Source organism: Equus przewalskii, chromosome 4 (assembly GCF_037783145.1).
Source record: "Equus przewalskii isolate Varuska chromosome 4, EquPr2, whole genome shotgun sequence".
Taxonomy (NCBI): Eukaryota; Metazoa; Chordata; class Mammalia; order Perissodactyla; family Equidae; genus Equus; species Equus przewalskii.
In genome coordinates, this window is record NC_091834.1 from 70,683,306 (window position 1) to 70,695,882 (window position 12,577).

General features: G+C 38.1%; 1 long non-coding RNA gene across 2 annotated transcripts in view; it reads left to right on the forward strand.

Moving 5' to 3' along the window:
- LOC139083056 (uncharacterized) overlaps positions 1 to 12,577 on the forward strand; it is a 113,534-nt gene that overhangs the window by 51,356 nt on the left and 49,601 nt on the right. For both annotated transcript variants that reach the window (XR_011539557.1, XR_011539556.1), the window contains exon 2: positions 2,006 to 2,172. This is a non-coding gene — a long non-coding RNA (uncharacterized lncRNA). The remainder of the gene's footprint in view (positions 1 to 2,005; positions 2,173 to 12,577) is intronic.

Sequence of the window (12,577 nt, forward strand, 5' to 3'; positions counted from 1 at the left end):
TTTTGTCAAATGAAATAATAGTACCAGATAGGACCTCACTAGTTCTCTTCACTCACTTATTTTCTGTTAGCGTTATCTATATACTTGTCCTATCTCCCCTAAAGAGTGTGAATTTCTTCATTTTCATTTACTAGCTGTTGGGGGTCAGAGTGAGCAGGACTTCTATAGGGATGAAGCACTCTCAGATTCCTCATATTTAAATGGAAAGTTTGACTTAGATTCTCTCTAGTCTCCTGTCTAACGCTAAATGCAATCACTATCCAGCTCCCAAATCTGGAACTCTGGCTCTCTGGGGAACACAGTGTCACATTTCTAACTGCTGGGTACAAGTTTTGAATATATTGTCATCACTTCCAATTCAAGTTGTCTTTAATGAACATTTATCCTTTTTTTTTCTTTTTCATTCTTACCACCTGAAGCCCCCTTCCGTTTGGAGAATTCTCTACCTTAGGAGTCTAGTGGGTGAAATTGAAATGCCAAATACCTGCTGAATCAATCATGTGCACCAGCTGGAAGCTAGTGACTCAAAAAAGCTGGCACAGACAGCTATGCTCCCTGGATAACTGCAGGAGTGTAGCAAGGTAAACTCCTGGGACAGTAGAGAGAGTGCTTCTAGTGGAAGCATCAGCATCCAGTATTAGCTGAGTCAGTGATTCAAGATGCCTGTGCATGGTGACAGCACCCCCAGAGCCCTCTCTGTCAGTTCTGTGGTCCGTTATTAATGGTTGTAGTCTCTGGCTGTGCAGATCAAAGCCTCCGTCTCCAACCCTCCGAGCTACCCAATATCCTCTAAAAAATTTCTTTTCTGCTTAAATCACCTGCAGCTGTTTTCCGTTTCTTAGCACTAAGACGCCTCATTAAAACAGTGCGTTTTCGTCTTCCTCAAACATGATCCTCTGCCTTGTGACCTTGAAACCATTTTTGATGCTCATTATCTTGTCGGTATACTTTAGCATACTTCAGTGAGATGTGTATGTGTTTGAGAGTTAACTTTAATCTGCACACTCCAGGGTGAGTAATTAGCATTTGAAAGACACTAATCAGGAATCCTCACTACAAAGTTGGATGCACAAGTGCTTCCAATATCACTATGTAAATCTGCACTAGAGGTATGTTAATTAGCATAAAGGATTAGAAATGATTTTTCATTGTGGAATTAACAGGTGTTCAAGCTATGCGCTTGGCTAGGATATGGCACAGGCACTTCTGTTCTTGCCTGAACATGGTATTAGATTCCACTGAGTCTAGCAGACTGACACCCTTCAGGATGGCTCCCTGACTCTAGACTGCTGTTTAGTACTTTGCCACAAAATATTGTTTGTGTACTGTTTTTTGTGTCTCCTTGTTGACAAATATTTATTTGTGTAGTAGCAGTAAGTCTGAGACTTGCTTTCACTGTAGGACATTACCCAATAGCAAGAGAGAAGACAGGTAGCTCACGTTAATCTTTAGTTGTTGAGGGCTACCTGTATTTACTAAAAGAACCTGACAACTGTGAGGGCCAAGTGTCGTCCATTTTCATCCATCATATTTCTTGAACTTATCACTTCCTTCCAACTTCCTTGGCCACTACCCTAGTTGAAGTCCTGACACCTGAGTTACTTCAGTAACCTCTATGCTGGTCATCTTGATGTCAGCCTCACTCCAGACTAATCCATCACACTGGTCCCCTGACTGATATTCTGAGCACCACTTTCTATCACTTCTTAGATTAAAACCAATGACTTCTACAGGTTACCGAATAAAGTCTAAACTCCTTAGTCTGGCACCTGAGGCCCTCAGGGGCATGATCTGAACTCCCCTTTGCCTGGTGCTATTTGTCCTGAAATTAGAAGTATTGGGGTCAGTTCCTGACACCTGGCACGTACACAGCCAAACACTTGGATATAAAACAGCCCCCTGGGAAACATTGCAGTGACAGGAGATTTCAAGCTGTGGTTATTGATGGCAGTGTAATGATCCTAATAGCTGGAACATCCATTCTTCAACACTTGCTTCTATGCAGGCTCCAGGCCAGGAATTTCACCCAGAGGAGTTGTTTCAGACTAAGAACAACTGTTGAAAATAGAATCATGATAAAAAAATCAAGGAAGGCAGGAAAAGGCAGCACCTGTGGCAGGAGAAACGGATGAGCTACCGTGCATCCCAGTCCTCTGCGGCAGGGAGTCACAGGTGAGTCCTACATTCTTTCTTCCTAGGTTCTCTCTTGTTTTCCTTCTACTTTCAATTCTCCAATCCTGTTCCAGAGCTGAACCAACTCCGCTTCCCCGTAGAAGATCTGCTGGGCCTCCTTGCTTGTTATTTCTTTGTAACACTTTGCGATTCAAAGTGCTTTCAACTATATAATATAATCCAGTCTTCACCAAAACCTGCTGATGTGTATGTTTTCATCACCGTTTTACAAATATAATAACTAAGATCCAGATAAACTACACTGTTCCTTGTCCTCATAACTGTCGCAGAGCAGGCACTTAAACTTCAGTCTTCTGCTTCAAGTCCTGGGCCAGTAAGTGCAGCTTTCTAAGTATCATTCCCCTCCCAACTCAATTGCAGTCTCATTACAGCTGGTCACAGTAAGTAGGGCAAGGGTTACAGTATTCAGTCCTGGTATACTTCTTAGAATCATCTGGAAGATTTTTAACCTACATCCATACCCAGCGCAGCCCAGATCAATTAAATTAGCGTCTCCTCTGGAGTGAGTCCCAGATAGTTTTTTTTTTTTTTTTTTTCAGGAAGATTAGCCCTGAGGTAACTACTGCCAGTCCTCCTCTTTTTTTGCTGAGGAAACCTGGCCCTGAGCTAACATCCGTGCCCATCTTCCTCTACATTATATGTGGGACGCCTCCCACAGCATGGCCTGCCAAGCGGTGCCATGTCTGCACCCGGGATCCGAACCAGCAAACCCCGAGCTGCCAAGAAGGGGAATGTTTGCACTTAACTGCTGCACCACCAGGCCAGCCCCCATAGCGTGTTTTTCAAAAGACCCTCCCCACCCGCCTCCCCAGTGTTTCTAATATAAAGCAAGGGTTGAGAACCACTGAGTCATTACTTCCATTAGCGCAGTGGTTCTCCAAGTGTGGTCCCTGGACCAGATGGATCAGCGGCACCTGGGAAATAGTTAGAAATGCAAATTATCAGGCCCTCTGCTCAGGTCTACCGAATCAGAAACTCTAACGGGGGGCCCAGATTTTAGGATTAAGTTCAGATGCTTGTGTCAGAAAATAACAGTGAGTTTAATAGCACTTTATTAAACAGTGGCGTAAGAGCAGTTTATTTCTCTCTCTCGTAAAAGCAGTGTAGACGTGGGTATTCCAGAGCAGATGTGGTGCTCCTTGGTGTTAAAGATCCTGATTCCTTCTCTCTTGTTGCCCTTCCACTCAGTACATGGCGTCCACCTCATAGCCCAAGATGGCTGCTTAATTTCCAGCTATGGCTTCTGAAGTCCAGTCAGCAGAAAGGAGGAAGTACAAGAGGTGATTATACTCCCCTCACCTGTACTTTAATGACGCTTCTTGGAAGTCGTATAAGACATTTCAGCTTTCATCACACTGACCAGTATTTAGCATTTATAGAGACTGGGAAGAGTGGTAAGTTTTTGAGTGGCTATATGCCTATCCAAAAGTCAGAGTTCTCTTTCCGAGAAAGAAGGGAGAATACATAATGGATAACAACAAGCAGTCTTTGCCAGGGTTTAACTAACTCTGCTTTGTCCCTACCTGCTCAGTTCCTAAGTGAGGTAGTAAATATCATTATTGTTTGAACCACTTTTGGTTTGCCATTTTAACTGATGCACCTTATTTCTTTAGCCTTCCCATTGTATTAATGATGACAAATATTTCATCATATGACTGGACCATTATTTAGTTAACCTTTTCCTCAATTTTGAAAATTTAGGATATTTTTGATTTTTGCTATCAAAAATACTACAATGATGAGCACTTCGGCTCATTGCATTTGTGATATGTTACATTTCTGATTATCATTTTGGAATAGATTCTTAGACTGGCTAAAGAATATGAACATTTTTAAGGCTCTTAATGCATACTGCTGATTTTCTTACCAGAAAGGAATCATTTTGTGCTCCCACTGTCAGTGAACTACATTATTTCCTCTTTTTTTCTTTGGTATTAATTTCTCAGTTTTACTCATCCTAACCTTAGCTTTTCCTTCAAAGCTCATTTTAATGCCACTTCCTCTAGGAAGTGTTCCCTGATTGCCCCAGCTGAAAATATTTTCTCCCTTTGATTTCTCATAGATTTTATCTGTTAGGTGACTGAAGACACCACCTTTTTAGTATTTTCCTTTTTTGTTGTTGTTTTAATTACTTTTAAAATGTACAGACTAACTAATTCACACAATTCAAACAACTTCAACTATACAGAGTAAAAAGTGGAAGTTTCCCTTCAGCACTGTGCCAAAGTCACTCCCATACCTATAGGAAAACAGGATTACTCCGTGATACACTATATCCTTCTAAGTCAGTGTTTCTCAAAATGTTGGCCACAGACTCACTGCCTCGAATCCCATGGGAGCTCGTTAAAGACAGAGGCGCCTGTGCATCAGCCCAGACCCTCTGAATGAGAATCTCATGGAAGTGGGACCTAGGAAGCCCCACTTTGGTGGTTGTTAATCCTACTAAATTTTGTGAATCATTGATCATATCCTCTTTCCATATGTTAATAGGAGTTCTTATACAATTGTATAATTTTGTTTGGTTATGTTCCCTTTACCGTTATTTGACTTGCTTTTTTATTTTTAGCATTTTATCTTAGAGATGTTCTCAAGATAAGCCATAGAGATCCCTGTGGGGTTTTGTTTTTTTTTAAAAAAATTTTTTAAACTGTCTAGAATGACTGTCCTGTGATTCATATAACTATTTTTCCATTGATGAGCATTTAGACTTCCAAGTGTTTTGTTATTAAGAACTGTGCTTCAGTGAATATGTAAAATTTGCAGACATGTATATGTTTATGGATTAGAAATTGCTGGATTAAGTGCATATTCAAAATGTCGATACTGCTAAATTGTTCACCAAAAGGCTTTTTGGACTTATACCAAATTTCTACCCATAGTGAAAGAGAATATTCTTATCCCCATCCCCATACCAATAGTGCATATTATCATTTTTCATTTTTGTTGGGTTGATGGATCAAAAACAGTATCTCTTTGTTGTTTTAATTTGCTCTTTTTCTCATTACTAGTGAGTTGAGGCCCTTGTCATTTTATTTTTTTCCATTTGTATTTTTTCTTATGTGAACTGTCAGTTCCTATTTTTTTGTTCATATTTATTATCATTTATTATCTACCACCAACACTATTGAATTGCCCATTGTTTCTCTACTGATTTGAAACATCACGTTTGTCCTAACTAAATTTCTGTATGTACATTGGAGAGTTTCTGGACTTTTTACTCTGTTTTATTAATTTTCTTGCACCTCTGCCTTACCATTTATATTATAGCTTGTATGTCTTTATATCAATAACTTCTTTATTCTTTTTCAAAAAATTTCTTGGTTTTTCTTGCCTATTTTCTCTTTCATATGAAATTTTAATAAGCTTATAAAATTGATACAAAAACCTTATTTGGATTTTGATGGAGATTGCAATGGATTACTGATTAATTTGGGGGAGATTTGACATTTTCCAAATCTTGATATATCCCCAAATCACAGACTTATCTCTGATATTTGGTCTTCCCATCAGAAACCTGGCAGTGTCTGCAGCAAAAGTCTTATGTTCTTTGGTAAAGTTTTAGTATTTTCTTTTTATAGGTCTCCATATTTTTTATATTTAGTTTATTGCTAAGTATTTTTAATAGTTTTTTGTTAATTTTGCAACCATGATTGGGATATTTTTCTCCATTATATTTGCTAATTGGTTTTTGCTGCTTTATGGGAAATCTAATCTACTAAACTTTCTTATTCTAAAATTTTTTGTTCATTTCCCTTGTGCTTTTTAGCAATATCATCTATAGATAATGAGCTTTATCTCTTCCTTTGCAGTATTATACCTCATTTATTTATCTCATTTTACTAAATTAAGTCTGTTTGTTACATTGAATAATGATGGTGCAATTGGGTGTCGTTGTTCTTTCTGCCCTTAATGAAAGGCTGCTGGTATTTGTTCATTAATAAATGAAGTTTTCTGGGATCGGCCCCATGGCGGAGTGGTTAAGTTTGCGTGCTCTGCTTAGGTGGCCCAGGGTTTCACCAATTCAAATCCTGGGTGCTGACATGGCATTGCTCATCTAGCCATGCTGAGGTGGCATCCCACATGCCACAACTAGAAGGACCCACGACTGAAAACACAACTATGTACTAGGGGGCTTTGGGAGAAAAAAAATCTTAAAAAAAATGAGGTTTTCTATAGGTTTTTGGTAAATTCTTTTTGTTGCGTTAAGGAGGCTTTCTTCTGTTAATCTAAGAGTATATTCATGAATGGGTGTTGGATTTAATGAATGCTTTTTGCAGCATCCAGATGATCATACGGTTTTTCTTTTTAATGGATGGATATAATGCCTTACATTATTACTTACTTGAATTCATTTTTGGAAGGAAAAAAAACCCTCTTTGGTAATAAAGAAATGTGTCAATATATCACTTTTACGTGATATTTTCTAATATTTTATTAGTTTTGCTTTAACAGTTATAAGTGAAATAGCCTTTGAGGTAGGCAGAATAATGGCCATCCAAAGATGTCCTAATTCATGGAAACTGTGATTAGAATATCTTACTTGGCAAAAGGCACTTTGCACACGTGATTTAGGTTAAAGACCCTTTTGCTGAAGTGATTATCCTAGATTATTCCTGTTGGTCCAATCTAATCACAAATCCTTAAAAAGGGAAAAGGTTTTCCAGCTGCAGTTAGAGACAGAGAGAGATGCAAAGATAGAAGGGCGTTCACAGCTGTGATGTGAGAAGGACTTGACCTGACATTGCTGATTCTAAAGATGGAAGGAGAGCTGTGTGCCAAGGAATGCAGGTAGTCTCTTGCTGGAAAAGGCAAGCAAATGGATTCTTCTCTGGAGCCTCTAGAAAGGAACACAACTTTGTCAACACCTTGATTTTAGCCCAGTGAGACTGATGTGGGGCTTCTGACCTACAGCATGTAAGATAATAAATTTGTAGTTTTTTAAGCCACCAAATCTGTGGCAGTGTGTTACAGCAGCAATAGAAAGTTAGTACAGTTTTACTCTCTGTGTGTTCCCTTCAAGTTTGAATCAACTATAGCGGAACGTTCCCTTTTTTTCTTTTTTGAACTTATGAGTTCTTTTTGAATGCTGTGGAACAGATTTTAGAAAAAAATCCTTCATAAAAGTTTGATAAAACTCACCTGTAAAACTGTCTGGTTCTCATGCCTTTTTAAAGGAAAGAGTATTTGACTCCCTTTTCAACTTCTGTGACATCCTTTTTTCTCCTTGTATTATAATTTCCATGTACCTATTTTGTCTTTCCTACTAGACTAGAAGCTTCTTGAATGCATAATCTGTCTGATTAATCTTGGTATCAGAACTCAGTACGTAAAAGAATGCCTTGCACAGTGTAATGCAAACACTTATCATATGCATATCTTTTTCAACTTTGCACCCTCACAGCACTGTAGACAGTGCCCTGTGTTTATGAAACTAGCTTCAAAAGTATATTGTCATTCAGACAGCCACATTGATCAGGCAATTCAGGTAATGTGGTGAACAAACACAAGCTTTGAAGTCAGACCCAAGTTGCATTCTAAAAAATTATGCTTTTCTTTTTTTTTTTTTTTTTTTTTGAGGAAGATTAGCCCTGAGCTAACTGCTACCAATCCTCCTCTTTTTGCTGAGGAAGACTGGCCCTCAGCTAACATCCATGCCCATCTTCCTCTATTTTATATGTGGGACGCCTACCACAGCATGGCTTTTGCCAAGCAGTGCCATGTCTGCACCCAGGATCCGAACCAGTGAACCCCAGGCTGCTGAGAAGCAGAATGTGCGAACTTAACCACTGTGCCAACAGGCCAGCCCCAAGTTATGCTTTTCTAACTCTGTAACTTTAGACAATTGCTTAATGTTTCAAAGATTCAGTTTACTCACTAGTACAATAGTGATAGTAGTACTTTGTAGGCTTGTTGAGAGGGTGAAGGTGAAGTAGTGTTTGCAGAGTGCTCAGTTAGCATAATACCTGACACGTAATAGTTGCTTAGTAAATGATATTCATTATCATGACTATTGAAAGGACTTGATTTAGAACTGAATGGTATTTTAAAAAAATGTGTCTTTTCTGTTGCTCCTGTTGTAATTTTCTAGGCTGTTGTCATGTCCAAAGGGGATACTAAGTCTCCAGTTTGTTCTTGCATACAGGCCTTTGTAGTGCCATGACTTTCATTGGTGGATTCAGACCAGTACTTGCCATGGATGAGGTTACAATTGTAATTTGGAATGTGATAGAAGCAACAGTAGTGGGCTTTTGTAGAGCAAGAGAAGTCAGTACTTTAGAAACTGAGCTATGTTTCGAGGGTTTTCTTCCCATTTAATGCTGTACTATCCCTAATCCCTTCCTACTCTTAAATGAAAGTGGTGATTCTCCTAGTTCATACTAACTGCCGTCCTTTATATTTACGGACACTCCTTCATGGTTAATAATTAGACAGTTGAATCAAACATACTGAAGAAGTGGTTACCCATCTTTATGAATTCTTATTTTAAAGAGATAAGATAATCTTGCGTTGAGATTTGTTTTGTAGTTTCCATTAAAATCTTGCAAATTAGGTTGTAGTGACCTGGGTATCTTTTATGTCATTTTCTGGGAATTCCTGGGGAGAAAATTGAAGAAAATTTAACACTGACTATTTAACTTGCTCAGTGTGATGTTAAGGAGTGGATATGAGAGATTTTGAATTGGGTGGTGATGGTGGAGGTGAAATGGTCAAGGTGCATGAAAGCATAGAATAGGCAAGATGGGGCAAAAAAAGGAACAGGGCTATTAAAGGCTATTTGCTAAAATAAATAACAGTCACTCTGTGCATACCTACTATGTGACAAGATTGTGTTATTTGCTTTATAGAAATTTTTAAACCTCTCATTGACCCTGAAAAATGAATTTTGTGGATTAAGAAAATGGTCCTGAGAAGAAATTTGCCCAAGATCTCATAGTATTTAGTGGTGGAAACCTATCTGGACATAAAGCCAGAGGAAATTAGTTGGAATAATGTATCCCTTACACAAATTATGAAATGCTGGAGCACCACTTTTCTTGTGGGGTTGAAAAGATCAATTAGCTAAATCTTCCTTTTAGATATATAGTAAAGCTAATGATGGTTTATAAATCTAAATTCTTGTATTGACAGTGAGAGGGAGGTGGTGATTGAATAGTATTGACAGAGACTTGATGAGAAAGTAGGATCTGAGATTAAGATACAAGAAATTTAAATGAGTAGGGATAAGCAGAGGGGAGAAAAAGAAATTATATGGCTCCAAGTCACTTAGTATTGATCTAAGCTGCATTTTATACAAAGCAATGCAGACTTTTCTGAAGTATAAATTGAGCTATATCCTTTCTGGGAATACATTCAGTAATAAAGTAATTAATATAAAACAGAATCAGACCACCCCAAAAGGTTCATAACTAAGTATCAGCAGTGGTCCTGTGTTATCTCACTTGTGTTTTATAAGGTAAAATGAATTCACTTGCCAATATTTATTGATCACCTGTCTGTGCAAAGCACTTTTCTAGGCTGAAGATACAGAATGGGATAGATGAGGGTCTTGCCTGTATATAAACGAACAAGGAAAAAGATAAACTTCAGATCATTAGAGTCATGCAGAGACTTTATGACGATGTGAAGAGACTACTTTAGACTATGTGGACTGGGAAGGCCCTCCTGAGGAGGTGACATGTGAGTAAGATCTGAGTGACAAAAATGAACAAGCCATGCAAATCCAATATAAGAGGAAGAAATGCCAGCAGAGGGACTAGTTAGTGCAAAGGTGGGCACAGACTTGTTTTTTTTCCTCCTAGGACCTGAGCATAGAAGGTGAAGGAGAGACTAGAGGAGGTTGAATTAGGAGGCAGGGAGGGGCAGCATCATTTACATTTGGCATTTCCGTGATGAAGGATACCCATATTTAAGTAAATTGCTTCTAAATTGGTTATGAACAGTGTGTCAAAATGTCACGTGAGGGGCCGGCCCTGTGGCTGAGTGCTTAAGTTCGTGCGCTCCGCTTCGGCAGCCCAGGGTTTTACTGGTTTGGATCCTGGGCGTGGACATGGCACCGCTCATCAGGCCACGTTGAGGCGGTATCCCACATGCCACAGCTGGAAGGAACCACAACTAAAATTTATGACTATGTACTGGGGGGATTTGGGGAGAAAAAGCAGAAAAAAGAAAAGATAACTGAGTTGTTAGCTCAGGTGCCAATCTTTACAAAAAAAAGGACGTGAACAGATTTCATCGATATGTACCACCAGATGCTGCAGTGCAATATGCTATTTTACAATTTTAAAGTTTTCGTTTCCTCATATTAATGCTAATGTATTTATTAGCATTTAAAAATGCTAATACATTTTTTATTAGCATTTTTTTTAAGTTACATTGTCAGCCCTGAAGAGCAAAGCAGACATCTATCTGTTCCTTATAGTATCTAGTGCAATGTAACAGTGTAGTAATTAAGCCTCAATTTGTGAATCAAGCAAAACTAAAGAGATGGTTTGTGATATCCTAAATCTTGTTTTGTAGCTCCTCAATCCAATCGGCATCATTCTCCAGGCTACCAGGGTCCCTCCTACCTTGATAATACTTCTGGTTACACAAGCCCCAGACCATCACTTTTCCTTTCTATCAAATGTTTTCTTCTTACTTTCAAATTCTCAAGTTTCCACAGTAACCTGCCCTCTGGTACTTTAATCTGTGCTAATGCCTTCAGTGGGGCTGGAAAACATAAAGCTCCTTTTTACAGTCAAGCCATTAGACCCTTTCTGTCTCAGGTCTGTTTCCTAAGTATCTTTCTTCTTGCAGGTGTCCAGGGATTTGGCCTGTTTACCTCTCTTCTTTCCAGTAATCACCCTTATTTCTAGAGAATGTTTCACCCATGCCTGGCTTTGGGAAACATGTTATCCCTTGGATTCCTAGTGAAAAGGCCCATGGCAATTTGGAAACTACGGTTTTTTCTTGCTGACTTTATCCTACATATTTTAGCCTGTCTCTGCTCTTATCCAAACAGAGATGTGTTATAGGAGTTTGAGAGAGAACTAAATTAATGCTGGCCATGGCCATGTTTGCATTCTTTTTCCTTGGTAGAAGGCAATGGGCATTGCTAAAGAGTGGCATTAGGTTAACTGTAAAAAAGATTTGTAGATCTACGGAATAAATGTAAATGACTTCAATGTGGATTCTATATAGCCTCATAAAGAATATCTCTGTGACCACAAATCATATTCTTTTAGATATCTAATTCCCCACACCAGCTCACAGTCTATAGAAGGAATGTTGTCATCAGGAGACCGCTGAAATGATTTACTTGATTGTAAGTGCCTTCAGTAGTATGACATACATGCAACAAAAGGATGCAAGTATATTCGTGCTTTTCTCTGTCAAGTGTTGCAAATAGGCCTGGATCTAGGAAGTACTATTAAGGATTGTTTTGTCTTTTGTGCAAAACTCCCTACTATTTTTATGGTTTACAGGGGCATTCCAATCCAACAGTATTAACAAATTTATGTTTTACAGTCTGCTAATTATTGACAAATTCAAGAAACAATTATGCAGCCAATGCTCATGACCTAATTCTTTTTATTTTCCTTTAACTTAAAAATAGGTACCATCTTTGGTACTGCTGATGGACCCAATCTTAGAAATTGTTAAAATCTATGATGCAAAATAGTTATCAATATTTTTGATTACTAAAAAAAAGCAGTGACATTAATAACAGTGTTTCATATTGCAAAAAGTGGAATAGCTATTAATCAAGCAAAGGTGTTATAGTTAAAAATAAAATTCCAAAGTTGAACAGTGCTTATGTTGACTAAGTTACAACTCGAGTGCCATATGTAACAAGAGTCTTAGTTGAAAAATACATACTCAACTACTGAGCTCATTCTGAAACACATTTAGGATACAATATACATTCAAACCTGAGTTTAAGATAAATTAAAAAGTCATATTTTACAATTGTTGAGGTTTGAATTTCTCCAATAGGACAAAATAGTGTTTAGAAAACCAATAGTTTTCTCTTTTTCTAAGATTTAGTTTCTTAAATTAATGAAATTGTTAGCTATTGTAGCATGCTTGTTTATTGGGTATCATGTAATATAGGCCACCACTAATAATCTCAGGGAGGTTTGTGTTCAGTGGATCATGGATATGAATTTCTTATTGTGAGGTGTCATGGAGGTTACTGCAATTCAGTTTTTTGGGAAGAATCAAATTATTATAACACACATTCTTTGTAATAAACATTTGTATTATGTTTTTTGGACTAGTAATTTAGAAGAATTTGTTTTCCACCTTTGCTATCCTCTAACAATTTGCAACACCAAGAAGGAACCAAATCTTAAATCTGTCTTTTCCTTATCCAGTGTGTGGACTCTTGAAGAGGAATACATTG